Below are 17384 nucleotides of genomic sequence, written 5' to 3'. Positions count from 1 at the left end.
CTCTAATCTAAATTGAGGCAGAGGATCTGAGGGAAGTTTTTTATATGTACTGGGGTCAGAAAGTAATCTTAGTGCTTGTTCAATGTAGACGATGCGATCTTGAATAACAATCCCACCCCCTTTATCTGCGGGTTTGATAATTAGTTCAGGATTATTGGTAAAGAATTTAAGTGCAACCTTTTCCCCAGAATTCAGGTTGTAATGCTGGTGTTTAGGTGTGGTTTCGGTATGTGCACACAATTTTTGGAAATCTGAGAATACCACTCTGTAGAATGCTTCCAGGTAAGGGCCCTTAGATTTGGTGGGGTAAAAGACAGATTTCAGGTTTAAACGATGTATGTCTGACTGGGGGTGAGGTCTGAAAATGCTGGGTAAGTAATTTAAATTCCAAACTAGAATCCAACTCGTCCAGATCCAAATCCGAATCATATGTACTGATGGAACTGTGGAGTGAATCTTCTATAGTGCCTTTTAAAGGAGCTGTATTGGCAGACGTGATGTGGTTATCGACTGGCGTGTTCTTCAGGGATTGGATATTAAAATATCTTTTAAGAGTAAGGTTCCTCATAAATTTGTTAAGATCCTTAAACAAGAGAAATTAATTTGGTAGTATAATTGGAGAAAAAGAGAGGCCGTTGCTCAATAGGGAAATCTCCTCAGAGGATAATGTATGAGAGGATAGATTAAATATTTTTATAGTTTCTGGAGTTTTGCGTTTATTTTTGGATTTATTACATCCACCTCTGCATCCTCGTCTGTGTATTTTCTTTTTTGGTGTTGTTTTCGGTATAGGCTGCCCTCCAAAAAAGGAAGCAAGAGGGGCGCAGAGAGGGAGGCTATTTCACCACTATGAAAATCGCCTAAAAGTAGATTATTCATGGTGGGAGAAAGGTCTAGATTGGAAGAAATGGGTATACATTCAGTCACCTCAGTAGAGATGGCAGTGGAGATGGCAACTTTGGGCAAGGGTGAGGAGGTGGCTGCCTGTATAAGGGAAGGAATAGAGATTGGTTCAGAAGGGAAGGACTTCGGTATTGATGTTATTTTGGAAGTTTGGGGTATAATATTGTGGGGGAAGCTACAGAAGACGGAAGAATGGAGACTGGTACAGAAGGAAGAGACTTAGGTGTTAATGCTGCTATAGGAGTCTGAGGTGAACCATTGTGAGATGGAGCTACAAGGGATGAGTAGACTCAATGTTAGGAGACCTGTATAGGGAAGGGGGCCGTCTATTTGTGGGTCTAGAAGGTAAGTTATGGTTGGGAGCAACCCCTTTGTTCTAATTTGGCCGGGTAGAGGTTTCAAGGAATAAGGAGACAAGGACATTAGAGCTGGTATAGTAACATTACGTTTCCATGAAAATATTTTCTTTTTACTGCAGTCATCCAAATCTCTATGAAATTTACTGAGCTTAGTTTGAATAAGGCTGTTTTCTTTATATTTGGTGTTATTTTTGAGGGTATCTAGCCAGGTTGGTGGAATCTTTAGGTTGTATGAGGTGATGTCCTGTGATAAAATTTGAATCTGGTGTACCATCTCATCATATTTAAGGCGTCTTTGGCTAATTAGAATACTAAGCCATTTAGCAGTACAAAACTCTGCTATGCTTTCCCATTCTTTATTATGGATGGTATCAATGAAAGAACAGGTTTTAAGGATCCTTAATCCTCTGGGGGAGATTTTTTCTTCAAGGTATTTTTTGAGAAAAAACTCATCCCAGCATTGGGTGTTAGCATTATGTATTACTCTCTCTAGTTTTTTTTTAATTTGCCACAAAGTATAAACCAATCGGGACGAGTAAGTTTAGATTTGTGGCAAAAAAAAACTGGAGGGTAGTGTAGCATATAGCGTTTCCAATGTCTCATATTTATGGAACTCTATCTCATCAATCAATTCCATGATGGCAAAAAAAAAAAAAAAAGGTGGAGAGGAAAACCAGTGGTTAAACCCAGAAAGCAGAGAGGGAAAAGGAAGGGACGAGGGTGAATAAAATTATGTACACAATTGTGATAAAAAGGGGAATTAAGAACAATACATGAAGCATAAAAAATGCATAAAAACCACAAATCTTGGCTGCTAGACAAGACTTCAGAAAACACCAAGCAGAATATATATATATATATATATATATATATATATATATATATATATATATATATATATATATATATATCAGCACACAGGACATGAGATAACAAATTACTGGGGACAATAGTAGATAAATAAATAAGTATGGCTACAAAAGCAAAAAACTGGAAATAATGATAATGGTATTAAAATTAGATTAAAAAAAGTCCATAACAAGTTTATTCATATACCTGGGAGGAGATAGCGTCTTTGAAGTATAACCAGCGCTGAGGGCAAAGCTTTTCAGGTAGACAAAGTCAATTCTATTGTAGAAGCCAGAGAAAAACAAAAGAGAAAAGCGCCTCTGAGTGCAAGTATTTATTGGGAGCACATAACAAGTAATCCACACTTACATTGAAGTAACGGATGACAAGCCTCGGGGAGGGGAAGCTCCTGGGTCAGTACATGACAGCCATAGCATGGGTCGGCAATCCACAAGTCGGAACGAGGCAGCCGCGGTCACTAGAGTGGGAACCAGCCAGCTGAACTCGCCAAAGGATAAACAGCTGAGAAGCCGCTCGCTGGCCTGTGACGTCACCGGAGTGTAGGAGATCCACAACGCGTTTCAGAGCATTATTGAGGCTCACACTGAGCATGCGCGCTCCTTTGTCAAGTGTGAGGAGGACTAGGGAACAGGGAGAATAAAAAGCTCTGCAATCAGGGGGAAAAACCACAGCAGCTGGGGAATTAACCATTTAGACATGACCAGCGAAATGGCCTAATGAAAGGAACATGGTTTTAGACTAGTATAGCAATAATAAGCTGCTGAAAACAATAACCATAGGCTATACTATATTAAAATATATTGCAATTGATAATATCATATTGTAATTGATAATATCATGGGAAAGATCTAGGGTGAAAAATTAAAAAAATTAGGGAGATAAAAAAATAGAAAAAAATTGAAAAAAATATAGAAAAAAATAAACAAATAAAAATTATATAAATGATATATATGTATGATGTACACTAATATATGAGTAAGCACTGGTTATGATATATGAAGGATATATACATACAATATGTAAAATCAAGAGAAAGGAGATTATGTATATAACAGACCACTTATGTGCTGTGATATACGTAGTGTGTATGTGTGCACAAGCATACACTCCCATGCACATAGATGCATGAACATGCGCCACACACAACAATAAATTAATTAATTATATATATATATATATATATATATATATATATATATATATATATATATATATATACATACATACATAATACATCAAATTCTGTTTATAAATATGGACACATACAGAAACTCATAAATTATGTACTGTATACCAAGAAAAGGAAAGCTAAAGACCATTGGAAATTGTAAAAAAGCAGGAGAAAGAGTATATAAAATTATCTAAAAGGACACTAACCATATGTTATAAAACAACCATTATAGTATAGTATTAACTTCCAATTCTTCATTCAACCCCTTGGGCGCAAGAGTATCTAAAGTATAGATCCAAAAAGTTTTGCGTTCACACAGTTTGGAAAAACGTTCAGCCTCTCACAGATGACGGGGTATGGATTCTATAACCCATACATATAAACCAACAGTGGATTGGTTGTGGCGTTCTAAAAAATGGCGGGGAACACTATGTTCATCGCAACCTGCCTCCACAAAACGACGATGCTTACCAAAACGTTGTCGTAATGGGCGGATGGTGCGGCCAACATATAATAATTTGCAAGGGTACGTCAAACAATAAACGACATAATTAGTGGAGCAATTATAAAATGTATCTAAATGATAAATCCTATCTTTGTGTTGAAAGCTCTGTTGTTCCTGTCTGACAAAAGCACAGGTTTTGCACAGAGGTTTATTACATCTGTACATTCCTGTGAGAGGAATTAAGCACAGTGGATTGTCTGGTTTAATACTTTTGAGTTTACTCGGTGCAATCTTGTTTTTCAATGTGGGGGCCCTTCTATAGGTTACTAGGGGTTTTTCGCTAAGATTGGTGTTCAGGAGAGGGTCTTGTTTTTAAATGTTCCAATGTTTATAGAGCATATGCTCTATTTTATTATATTTATCATGATATCTAGTGACAAACCGTACCGTCTCATTGTCAGATTGTTTTTTGGTCTTAGGTTTTTTGCCAGGAAGATAAGTGGTATAAGCCTGATCCACCGATGCGTAAGGATATCCCTTTTCCAAAAATTTGTTCTTAAGATGTAAGCTTTGAGAAATGTAATCACAATCTCCAGTACAGTTTTGTCTTATGCCCCGTACACATGGTCGGATTTTACGACGGAAAATGTGCGATCGGAGCGTGTTGTCGGACATTCCAACCGTGTGTGGGCTCCATCTGACTTTTTCCATCGGATTTTCCGAAACACAATTTTGAAAGCAGGCTATAAAATTTTCCGACAACAAAATCCGATCGCGTCAATTCCGACAGTGTGTGGCCAGTTACGACGCACAAAGTGCCACTCATGCTCAGAAGAAATTCCGAGACGGAACAGCTCAGTCTGGTAAAATTAGCGTTCGGAATAGATACAGCACTTTCGTCACGCTGCAATGTTTTAAATTGTTTAATACAGCGCACTCTGTTCATCATTATAATGTGAGAAGAATGAAGTAGTTTTGCTGCTCATATTCACACAGACTTCTCACAAACTTATTTCTTTATTATTTATCAGGATTCCCTCAATATATTTTGATTTGTCACATCTGACCAAATTTCTTTTTGGTTGTTTTTAAATAATTTTTTTTTTCAAGGCTTTTTTTTGTTTTTTGAGTTTGTATTTTTTTTAAGGCTGTTTTTTTATTTTTTTATTTTGTGTTTTACTCCATAATATTTTTGTGTGTGTTTTGTGTGTCAAATTACCACCACACCATTATTATCTTGTATTATTTAATCTCAAGGAGGTTGCTTGGTGTTGGTGTCTCTTGTTAATTTCACATTATATTTTTGAAATGTACCTGCCTCCTCACAAACAAACTGTCCTTTTTGAAGGAAAACACACATAGGCAAGTATAATAGAAAAAAAATTCCTTTATTAAGGGCTCTTCTGCTGGAGAAACAGCCGAAATTGGCAAAGTCTTTGACCCCCAGGGCACACATCAATTATTTTCCAGCAAAATTGGTGACCTAAGGAGTCCTTATCTAAGGGAGTGCAGTCTGGTCCAGAAGTCCCAGAGATCCGGAAAACAGCAGATGACATCTGTGTCCCCAGGCTGTGGTACTACAAGAGCCTACATATTTTGCCAGACCAGACTGAACCCAGGGTCATCACTCTCTGGTCTTCTTTCCACGCTTCCTTCCCGGCTGTGGCTCTGGTGTTGGAGATGTGGCAGGAGGAGGAGTAGGACCTGGAGGAGGAGGAGGAGGAGGACCATATGTGAGGTCACAAATGTGGGTAGCACATGTTATTTGGCCCCTCAACCCCTTATTGAGAGCTTCCAAAATTAGGAACTCACACAGGAGTCATTGGCCCTCCTCCATCTGCATCATTTTGCAGGCAGTTATGCCAGCAAAATCCTCCTCCACAGTGTGGGGGGTTCTCAGGGTCTCTGTAGCCTTCCAAAAGAGGCCTATGGCAGCCTCCTCCAGGTTACTCCTCTTCCTGGCACTTTGTCTTTGAAGGTGTAGTGGAGGGACTTGGATATCAGGCAGCCTGCTTGGCCTGGCCACCTCCTGGCTGAGACTTCCCTGTGTATGAAAAAGGGACATGGTTTTAGTTTTTGCTTCATCAATCACAATCAGAAATTATTAGTACTCCAATCTAACATCTAGTTAACATCATTTATTGGACAACCATAAATATTTAGAGGAATGCTATACCTGGCTCAATCTGGGCTCCACATGTTGCTGCCTGGAAGGCCCAGGTTGGGCATCAGAAGCCTCAGCTGGGGGGGAAGGAAGCGTGGAAGGAAGAGTGGAGAGTGCTGGCCTGGGTTCAGTCTGACCTGCCAGAAAATGCAGCCTGTCATAGTACCACAGCCTGGGGACATAAATGTCATCTGCAGCTCCTGATCTCTGGGAATCCTGGACCTTCTTGTGCTCCCTTAGATAAGTGCTCCTCAGGCCACCAATTAGAACCTTCAAATAGATGATGTCTGCTGTGGGGATCACCAACTTCACAAATTGCAGCAAATTATCCAGCGCTGCCTTCCTCTTTGTTTGGTTCTTATATTCTGGGTGGTTTATCTGCCACAGACAAGGCAGCTCCCTGAACATATCAATGAAGATTGGCATAAAGTCCTTATCTTTCAAGATATCCATTTTCACTGCAAGACACAACACAAGACAAACCCTAATGTCAGCCTAAAGTCTACTAAACTTGTGCAAATACAGGCCTCAATCTAGAAGCGGTATAGGCCCAATGTTAAATCTTACCTTCGCTATCACGATCGGCGCCTCCGTCAATCCTTCCTCCGCTCACAGATCGTACGTACTACGCATGCGTGTTACGCTTTATAGACACTGCGCATGCGTGAAACTCCGCCCACCCCTGACGTTCTTTCTAGTCTATTCCCCGCCCCTTCTCGTTCGTTGCAGTGGGGAAGAGCACATGGCGGAGACAGAGCAGGTGTCTGATAATTACACCAACGAGGAGGAGGAGGAGGAAAGCCCGGAGCTTGAAACGTCCCGATCCAGAAGGAGACGATTTAAGGCATCAAATATGTCCTTTGGGGAGATGTTGGGAGATGTTGGAGATGGTCGACATAATGAAGAGGGCAGACTATGACGGGAAGTATGGACCTTACCCCAACCCCAATGTCAGAAAGGCCAAGATCATGGCGAAAGTAGTCAAGAGTCTGCACCGGAATTTCAGGGTATGATGATCGAAAGATCAGCTCAGGAAGCGGTCGGACCTCAAATTAAGAGAGCATGAGCAGTACAGAAAGATCCAGACAGTGCTGCAAAAAAGTAAATCGTTGTGCTGTGTTTCTATTCTTTATTTTTATTACGGTCGTGCTGCTCCATGTGCTTTTCTTAACTGTTGCAGTTTAAAATGGCAACTTTCATGTTTATGAGCACATTATTTGTTCGTATCAAACATTGTTCGTTCGGCCTAGAAAACACCATGGTTTTGGCCATATGCATTTGGCCAAATTTTTTAGGGCCTACTTGTCTGAAACTAATTTAGTTGTGTAGATGGGTTTGTAACTAGAATGAAATGAAAACTATATTCTGTGTAAGGAGAGGACACTCAGCAGCAGTTTTCACATCTGGATGCTGGAGCACTAGTGTGGGACACAAGAACACCCTTTTTATTAGGGGGCCCACACAGGTGCTCCTGTGTATACTATAGGGGTGTCTCCATCTGTGAAGCTTGTACAAGACAGGTAAAGTATTCAAGCTTGACAAAGGACAAGAAAAATGCTACATCTTGGAACTCTGCCTCTGCCCACAAAAAAATTGTACCCCATTTCCAAACAATGTTTCATATTTATAGTTCTGACATCAAATATCTGTGTGCTAAGTATACCATTTTTTTACATAGGGGAGAAAAGACTCAGAGGACACCCCTCATCCGAGGAGACCAGAGATCCCCCACCTCTGGAAGAAGGGGAAATCCACCCAAGACAAACAGAGCAGGAGGAGGAAGATGTGGTGGAATTTGGCACCACAACAGGTGAGTGTCTGCGATCACAGGCTCAGGTAAGAGATGGATGCCAGCATATTTATAATACATGTTTTTTTTTGGTTTCTATCTTTTTAGGTGATCGTGATGTTGTGGATCCAGATCCTTTCACCTCGGAAAGTGCACAGATCCTGATCGGGGAGATCATGAGGTATAATAGGGACTTGGAAAACATGAAGAAAAACATCAATGATGTTCTTCAAAAAAATAAGAACATCATTGATGTTTTAGGGAGAGTTTAAAACCCCTCAAAATCCCTTTGTTTTTTGGTGTGCTACAATTTTTTTACATTTTTTGACAAATTGAAGACAAGCCAAATTTTGAAGATGCACACAGTGTGTCAACATGTGCTAGCTGCCATCATGGGGGATCAATGGACGCGTTTTGGGGGTGCAACCCCTTCCTCAATAATAAAGTAGCTGAGAGGAAGGGGTTGCACCCCCAAAACACGTCCCTTGATCCCCCATGATGGCAGCTAGCACATGTTGACATTCGGCTCTTTGTGTGCATCTTCAAAATTTGGCTTTTCCTGGGGTGACTTCACCCCATCTGAACGCAATATCAAACACAGTTTGTAAATACTCATGTCTGATATTGCCTTCAAGTTCTACCAAATGTGAACTTTGTAAGTTCAAGATTTGTGTCTTTCTTGTTGGTTTTAAACATGCCTGTTTTATCTTAAATGGACATTTCTTCTTTTTCTAAGGTGACCCCAAAAATTGTTATACAACAAACATGTTGGTTTGTTTTAACAACCTTTTCTAAATGCACATGTGATTGTGCTGGTATTAAAGAGATTGTTAATCAAGAATGTGTGGATTATTGTCTCAACGCTACAACATTTTTGTGGTGCTCTAATTGCTGTTTTCTGTGACAATGGGTGTTATTTCCTAAGGGCAAATCCACTTTGCATTACAAGTGCAGTTTCAAGTGCACTTGTAGTGCAAAGTATCTTTGCTTTTAGTAAATAACACCCAACAGTGCTTTGTAAGGTTACACAATCACGCCATTTTCAGGACTCACCACATTTCTCTCAGGGTCAGCTAAAACAAACACAAGCAGTAAATGTCACCAAAGATTTGATTATTTATTTATTTTTTTAATTTGAAAAAGGTTTTAGACATTGTCTGGCATATTGATAGCCCCCCTACCCGCAAAGAATTCAAGGTATCTTATCACGGGCACTCAGGGGGGGCAAGCCAGGATGGCCACTTTCAAGCGCCGTCAGGGTTGGTTCATTTTGAATTCCGGCCTCAGGCCCAACTGAGCCAGCATAGCTGGCAGAATGTTGCTGTAAAAAGTTGTGTAGAACACAGCACGCCAGGATAATGTGATTCAGTTTGTACTCCACCATATGTATGGGTGTAAGAAATAGGCGGAATCAGCACAATACTATTGAACCCCTTGTAGTTGTAATAGTATGACCCTGAGTTGGGTGGTGGGACGATGTGGACGTGTTTCCCATCAATTGCCCCTCCGTAGTTAGGAAAGTCCCACCACTGGGCAAAGTGGGAGGCCACAGTCTGCCATTCTTGTGGTGTGGAAGGAAACTGTGGAGTCAAAAAAAAAATTAGTCATTTTGCACATAAACAGGGAAAGCAGATTACACACAAACATTCTTGGCCGACATCAAGATAACATTTTTTGGAGGGAGTTTTTAAAGACCAAAGTATAAGGTACAACTATCAGATTCCTCCTCCCTCCTCTCATGGGCCATTTCTAACATTATGGGGGGGGGGCTCTAGGACAGGTAACCCTCTCCACTTCATTGAGAGATGAATGCCTAAATAATAGGTCTTACTTTGGCCAGCCCCTCCTTAGTAACACTATTGGCAGCCCACTGGACAGGTAAGAAGTGTCATAATACAAAGATATAAATACACACTGTACACATTTTAGCACATTTGGACATTCTGCTATTACCTATCAAGATAATAATAGGATACAAAAACTTTAAACAGTACCATTTGAAAGTATTCAGGCAGGCCCTTGCACTACATGCTTTGGGGAATTCTTCCATACATCTGAGCACAAAAGAGATGGGTATAGTGTGTATGGGTTTGGCAAAGTCAGCAGTTAGATGATTGAGGATAGATAGAGAATTGTTATCAGCTGACTTAGCAGTTGGGGGGAGGGAGGGTTAAAAACGGTTTGGGGACCCCCAAAAAAAAGCCTCTGGCACTCTGCCCGAATTTAAAGCACAAATCACATTTCACAACATTTTGGGGGGTTTGGGGTAAAGCACTACTATGGAGCTGACAAAATACATTGTTAAATGACTACATGAGGTGAATATAGGGCCAGGAGAGCATGCTGGGGAGGTAAGTGAAGGCAAATATGTATGTATGACAACAAAAATAATTACATAAAAATCCAGCATGCATGAGGACAAAGGGGACATTCACAGCATATTACAATCATGGTAATTAGGGAATGAGGAAAGAAATACAATATATTAGCAAACATTAAATACAATAAAATGTGATATTAAAGGATAAAAATCTTACCTTCATATACTCCTTCTGCAGGACCTGGATGATGGCAGAACAGGTCTCTAAGATAACGATCCCCAGAGCCTGGGGGGAGATGCCTGTCAAGAACTTCAAGTCCTGCAGGCTTCTCCCCATCGCCAAGTACCGCAGGGTGGTGACGGGCCTCTGCACCAAAGGGTGCCGCGCTTGGTTCTGAACTGGCCTTTTCTAGTCTCTTCATATGTGGTGTACGTCACCGTGTTCTTAGCGAGCAGAAATTCCGACAACTTTGTGCGACCGCGTGTACGCAAAACAAGTTTGAGCCAACATCCGTCGGAAAAAATCCATGGATTTTGTTGTCGGAATGTCCGATCAATGTCCGATCGTGTGTACGGGGTATTAGTCTACAAAACTTACCTTTGGGTAAATTCTTGACCCACTGCGGGTGGTGGCAACTGTCAAAATGTAAATATGAGTTACCCGCAGTGGGTTTAGTATAATTGTGGGTAAGGATATGGTTGTTTTCATGAAAAAGCTCCAGATCTAAAAATGATAAATTTTCTCTATTGTGTACAGATGTAAAGGACAGGCCAAATTCATTGGTGTTGCAGTGAGAGACAAAATCGTCAATCAGGCGTAAGGGGCCATCCCAGATGACAATAATATTGTCTATATATCTGCCATAAAACACCAAATTTTTGGTGAAGGGATTGTTGTTCCATATGAACCAGTCTTCCCACAACCCCATGGTCAGATTTGCATAAAAAGGTGCAAAATTAGTTCCCATGGTTGTATGTGGTTTGCATCATAACTGTGTTGTCAGTTTTTTTTTTTTTACTCTGCTTCTTTACTGTTTTTGTTGAACTCCTGCTCCTGTTGGAATCCCATAATGTGCTTACCTTTAATTATTTGTTATGCTTTGCACATCAGACTTGTAACCATGCCTCTACAGTTTGGCTACAGCTTACATTGTTTACCCTTGACTTAGATGCTGTATCTGAACATGTTTGTGTTGGTTTCTCATGTTCCATGCTTTCAAAAGAAGCACATACAAAATTCATTGTATTTTTAGATGTAATAAATGCAAAAGTTTTCATCAACTTAACCTACCTTGTGTCCTCTGCGGCATCCTGGTGGCTCTGGTTTGGCCATACGGGAGACTTTGTTCGGGTAAGCTACTGAATGGCTGGATATGGCAAATAATATAATATAATATAATATAATATAATATAATATAATATAATATAATATAAAGAGTATTGGTTGTGTTATTATGTACTGTTTTTCCTTTGCATATTGTTTCTTACTTTATGGTATTTGCATTTTTGAATAGTGATGATTTTTTTAATCAAGCCCTGAGGAAGCCCTTCTGGGTGAAACATGTCGGGATAAAAAATATCACATGATTACCTACCTTGAATATGTCTTCCATGATAATCTGCTAACCTTTTTATGTCATACAATTTTTAATTATGTATTACTAAAATCTGTTAAATTTGAAATCTTTTGGTACTATTTGTGTTGAAGCACTGTTAATAATCCCACCAAAAAACCTTCCTCTATATATATATATATATATATATATATATATATACTTTATCCAGGGATGTTGGTGCCTCTGTTGACTTTGTCACTAGCCCACACTACCCATGTTTATTGATAACATAAGTTTACAACCATCTTGTTTTCTTGTTTTTGAGGCACAAGTACTTAGAAAGCATAAGATAGCCAAAAATGTTGTTTTCTCAAAAAAATGCATTAAAGTAGTATTTAAAGCTATTTGTAAAATTGCCTATCTATTTAACTGGAAAGTTACCTTGTTTATGCATTTTCAGTCCAAAGTGGTCATTAATAATAGTGAACATTTAATGACAAATTACAAAAATCACAAATAATAATAATAATGTTTGGAGTGAAGCTGAAGAAAAGGTTTTAAACAACCTACTTTATTATCAAGCAAATACTAGTAAACATTTCAAAAACAACACAATCTTAACAAAAAACTAACCACAAGATACAACATGTAATAATGTATTATAAAATACCTTAAGTGAAGGGGGCTTGTATGGCCGGATCAAAGATGGCTGCATAAGAGACCAGCTCCTGCTCCAGTGAGGGAACAAAACGGCCCGCATCAGAGATCCAGTGGCTCCATCCACCCGCCACTTGAGCGATCTGCCTCTCCAGACCATCAGGGACATGACCTGAAAAAGAAAAGAAGAAAAAAGGCAGCAGAAACATGGCCTTCTTCACCCAGCAGCCACATGAAGCAAGCAAGATGGCACCAGCTCCTCTCCACCGGCGACCGCCAGCTCCTCACCAAGATCAGCCCAGGCAGACTCACCAGGGAGCAACAGATCCATAAAAGCCAGACCCCTGCAGTCTTACACCTCCACTGCAGTATATGGCAGCACAGAGAAAGACAGATTAGACTGGCTGGAGGACACAGAAACCAGGAGGTAAGCCCTGCTGGGAACACAGGGGAGAACACAAGGGATCTACCTGACACAATAGAGGAATATCCCACTGCTAATCAGCCAGTCATGGACACTGTCCTAAAGGACATGCTCGTGTCCCTCAGGTCCTCCCTGCAATCAGACTTAGCTTCATATATGAACAAATTCAACAATGAACTCCAGGCTTTTGAAAATAGAGTAGAGCATGTTGAAATAAAAATGGGAGTATTTGCCACTACCAGAAATGATCTGGTTGACGCACATAACGATAGAGATGATGATATGCAGTGGGTTAAAATCAAACTAGCTGATATCGAGGACAGATCAAGGAGCAATAACCTCAAAATAGGAGGGGTCCCTGGGAGCATTCAGTAGGATAGCCTCCGTTCACATGCCACTAATCTGTTCAAATCCAGTTTACCTGATGCCACAGATCTAGACGTGACAATTGACAGAAAACATTGTCTGTCTAAATCTTCTCACCTTCCTGACAAAATCCCCAGGGATGTAATTTCCATATAAAAGAAAAGATTATGTTAGCTGCCCACAACAAACCTCAGATCCCCTCTCCATATGCAAACCTTCAATTCTACACAGACCTATCGCAGTACACCCTTCAAAAACGAAGAAACTTAAACATCATAACAAAATCTCTCCGCAACCACCATATGAAGTACAGATGGGGATACCCAACCAAGATCACCATCACCTATGAGGAATCCATGTATGTGATTGATTCCCTAAAAAAGGGTCTTTCCCCTCCTAAAAGTCTGGAATATAATACCTGAACTGCAAGGTTCAACATCTCCAGGAAGTGGCGCTCAACATGTAAATCCAGAGTGGCATCTGGTTACAACCAAAAACTCACACAATCACAATAGCCCTGGATAAATTACTAGCTCTAATGAAATAACCTCAAGGAGCAGCAGTTCCATACAGACTCAGTTTTGTCTGACTGTTCTTTCAATTTTGCTTCGCTTTACCTTAGCAGCACCAAAGCTGCACCTGTGTTTGTATGTAATCCACTTTTCTTCTGCAAGTTATGGGAGATTTAAAATGTGTTTACCATTTAATGTTACTATTTATTTTTCCTTTTCTTTGGTTTCACTATACTGTATGTCACAGTCCCTTAGTACACCAAGAAAAACAATCCGGAAACCTTCAAAAAAAGGTCAAATTTGCAATGGACAGAAAGTTGGCAGAATATACGTCCACTAGAGGTCACTCTCAGCAACATTTCTATCAATTAATGCTAAGGGCATTAATCATCCCGTCAAACGTAAAACCCTCTCGTAAGAAGCATTGCGGCACAAATGTGACATCCTCTGTGCTTGGGAGACGCATTTCTGTAGTCGGGCACCTTGAAAGTGCACTCACAAAAGCTTTCCATGTGATTGTAAAAAAAAGTGTTACCAGCTATTACAGACACAGTTTCTTTCAATCTCATGAAAGACATTAAAGATCCATGAGGTCGTTACCTCATCCTCATCTGTGAAATTAACTCTTCCAAATATACACTCGTGACTGTATACGCTCCTAATGCCCATCAGCTACGCTTTCTTAATAAACTGCTACGCTTAGCTTGTAAAGAACAAATAGGATCGTTACTATTATGTGGAGACTTTAACCCTACACCAGACCCCAAGATTGACTCTACCTCCACTCCAAAAAGAAACCCTCCGGCTTTACAACCCTTCATCAATTACTACGAGCTATATGATGGATGGAGATGCTTAAACACAAATTAAAGAAACTATAGTTTTTTCTCTACAGCGCACCATAGCTACAGCAGAATTGATCTCTTCCTTGTAGATCATGGGCTCTTGATGAAAGCAACATCTTCCTTAATAAATAACATTACATGGTCGGACCATGCATTAATCTCCCTAACTCTAAAAGGTCTTCCTCAGTTATATTTTCCTCAGTTTTACTTTCCAGTTGTTTTCTATGTCTCTGCCTTTTCCAATTTTCTCTCTTATAACCACATATATTATCATCTTGTTCACTCCCCCTCCTCCGTTTTCTTCCCCCCTCCCCCTCACCATCCCCCTTCCCTCCCACCTTCGCTCACATTTTTCCTCCCAGTTCATTTAATGCTTTTTTATTGCTGCCTCTCCTTGATTCCCCCCACTGCTGACACTTCTACACACAGAGTTTCAGGCCACTCCCCCCCTTTACTATTCCGCTCCCCTCCCCATCACCGCTCTCCATATATACATCCTCTTCAGCTCCCAGCCAATCAGCTTGACAAAGGAGCGCCACCGTCACACCACTCACGGTGAGCCAGCTCAGGAAACGCGTCGCACATCGTGTGACGTCATCATCCCGTGTCTGGATCGGCTGCTATCCAAGCCTCCCTTTGGTGCTTGTCTCCGCTGTTTTGGCTGTACACATCCAGCGTTCCTAGACTGCCCAGAGCTTCTAACATCTACCAGCCAAGAGAGATGACTCCATGAACCCTCTGGATTGCCTTGGGACATGTTTTATGCTTGAAAACTTCTACTTAAATGTGAGTGTACTACCAGCTGTTGCTGTTATTAAATAAATTGTTTTAAAAGTCTGCACCCAGAGGCGCCTCCTCTTCCTTGTTTTACAACACCACTTATATCTGGTGATCAAATCTGAGGATTTTTCAACTATTAGGATCCAAAAATGAAATTGAGCAATGTCTAATTAATTACTTTGAAGATAATGCTTCCTCTGTTGAAGATACTTTCCTACTTTGGAACACTCACAAGGTCTTTGTCAGAGGAAATCTTTTTCAAGCTGGGGGCTCGAATGAAGAGGCAACGACTTAAGTGCATAGATGATCTAACAAAAATAATTCAAACACTCGATTCCCAAAACAAAACTAATCCCTTACCCCATATTTTACAACAATTGTACTATGCAAGGCATGAACTTTGATCTCTCCTGTTAGACAATTTTGAAAAAACAACCAAAAGATTAAAAATGACATACTATGCTAATGCAATAAAGCCAGCAAACTTTTAGCTCAGCGTCAGAGGGAAATAAGATACAAAACTAAGATCCCCTTCATTTTACACCCAAAAACCAATGATAAATTGTACCATCCGCAAGCAGTGGCTAACGCCTTTAGCGACTACTGCGGATCTCTGTATAATTTACATTCAGACGTTGATACACCACAACCTACTACAGAAATTATCAGTAATTTTCTTCGCAAACTAAAAATCCTCAAATTAACCCCCGCAAATCTACAACTCCTCAACTCACCATTTACAACACCTGAAACATCTAAAATTATAGAATCACTACCTAACAATAAATCACCTGGGCCAGACGGCTTTACAGGAGAGTATTATAAAACTGTTAAACATATTCTATCCACTTATATGGAAAACATTTATAATGCTGCAGCTGCCTCTTCGGTCTTTCCCTCTGAGATGCTTTGAGCAACAGTATTGACATTACCCAAGCCAGGCAAAGATCCCACATTCCCCCAAAATTTCCATCCAATTTCCCTATTGAACAACTAAGTTTATGCTAAGCTTATAGCTATGAGATTAGTTGATATCCTACCCCAACTTATTCACCCAGACCAATCCGGCTTCACTAAAAAGCGGCAACCGACAGACGCCACATGTAGAATTATCATTATTATCCCTATTGCCAACCAGAAAAAAACGCCTTCTCTGCTTCTGGCTCTGAATGTGGAGAAGGCGTTGGACTGAATTCACTGGACATACTTAGCCCACACACTGACCGCTTTTGGATTTCAAGGCTCTATCTACTCGGCCATAATGGCACTCTATACTTTCCCATCTGTGCAAGTACTCAGCTCTGGGGCACTATCCAACCCGTTCTCTATAACGAATGTTGCATGGCAAGGTTGCCCTCTTTCCCCACCTATCTTTAATTTATTGATGGAACCATTAGCAATATATATACGCTCTCATCCTGACATCTCTGGTTTTTGGGTAAAAAACAAGATGCATACTATTAGTCTATTTGCGGACGACATAATTTTGATGTTAACCGATGTGGGAAAATCCCTGGCTTCGGTACACAATGCATTAATCTTATTTAACCAAGTGTCATATTATAAAGTCAATGATTCTCAATCCCACATACTAGATCTAGGTATCCTCAAATCCACTAAAAAGAAACTGATCTCCTCTTTTCCCTACGTGTGGAAGCAAACAGGAATTAAATATTTGGGAATAATTTTTACACCTCAGTCAAAGGATTTAGTAACAGTCAACTACCTCCCATTTCTTACTATCCTAAATTCAAAGCTCCACAACCTGGTTAAAATTAAATTAACTTGGTCTGAAAGATTGGCATTGTTCAAACTGCTATTGCTTCCTCAGCCTTTATACCTGTTTAGAACTTTGCCAATCCCAGTCCCCAACACATTTTTTCTAAAAGCACAAGCTTTACCTAACTGTTACCTTTGGAAGGGGAAGAAGGCAAAATGCACTTTTAGTAAACTCATTCTTACTAGAAAGGCAGGAGGAATGGGTCATGTTGTAATTAGAGACTACCATAGAGCTGTAATACTCACCCAATTAAAAGCATGGTTTCCTTCCACTGCCACCACATTGTGGGTGGAATTAGAGCGTTCATGAGTACCGGCGATAATCTATACATCTTTACACTAGCCGACCGTTTTAACACAACCTCACATCCCTTGCTCTCACCTACCATCAGAGCAGCACTGGCAACTTGGCAACAGATCTCAGATTTACCAACTAAAGATACA

Source organism: Aquarana catesbeiana, linkage group LG05, assembly GCF_042186555.1.
Source record: "Aquarana catesbeiana isolate 2022-GZ linkage group LG05, ASM4218655v1, whole genome shotgun sequence".
NCBI lineage: Eukaryota > Metazoa > Chordata > Amphibia > Anura > Ranidae > Aquarana > Aquarana catesbeiana.
Note: the sequence above shows the minus strand (reverse complement) of the source record.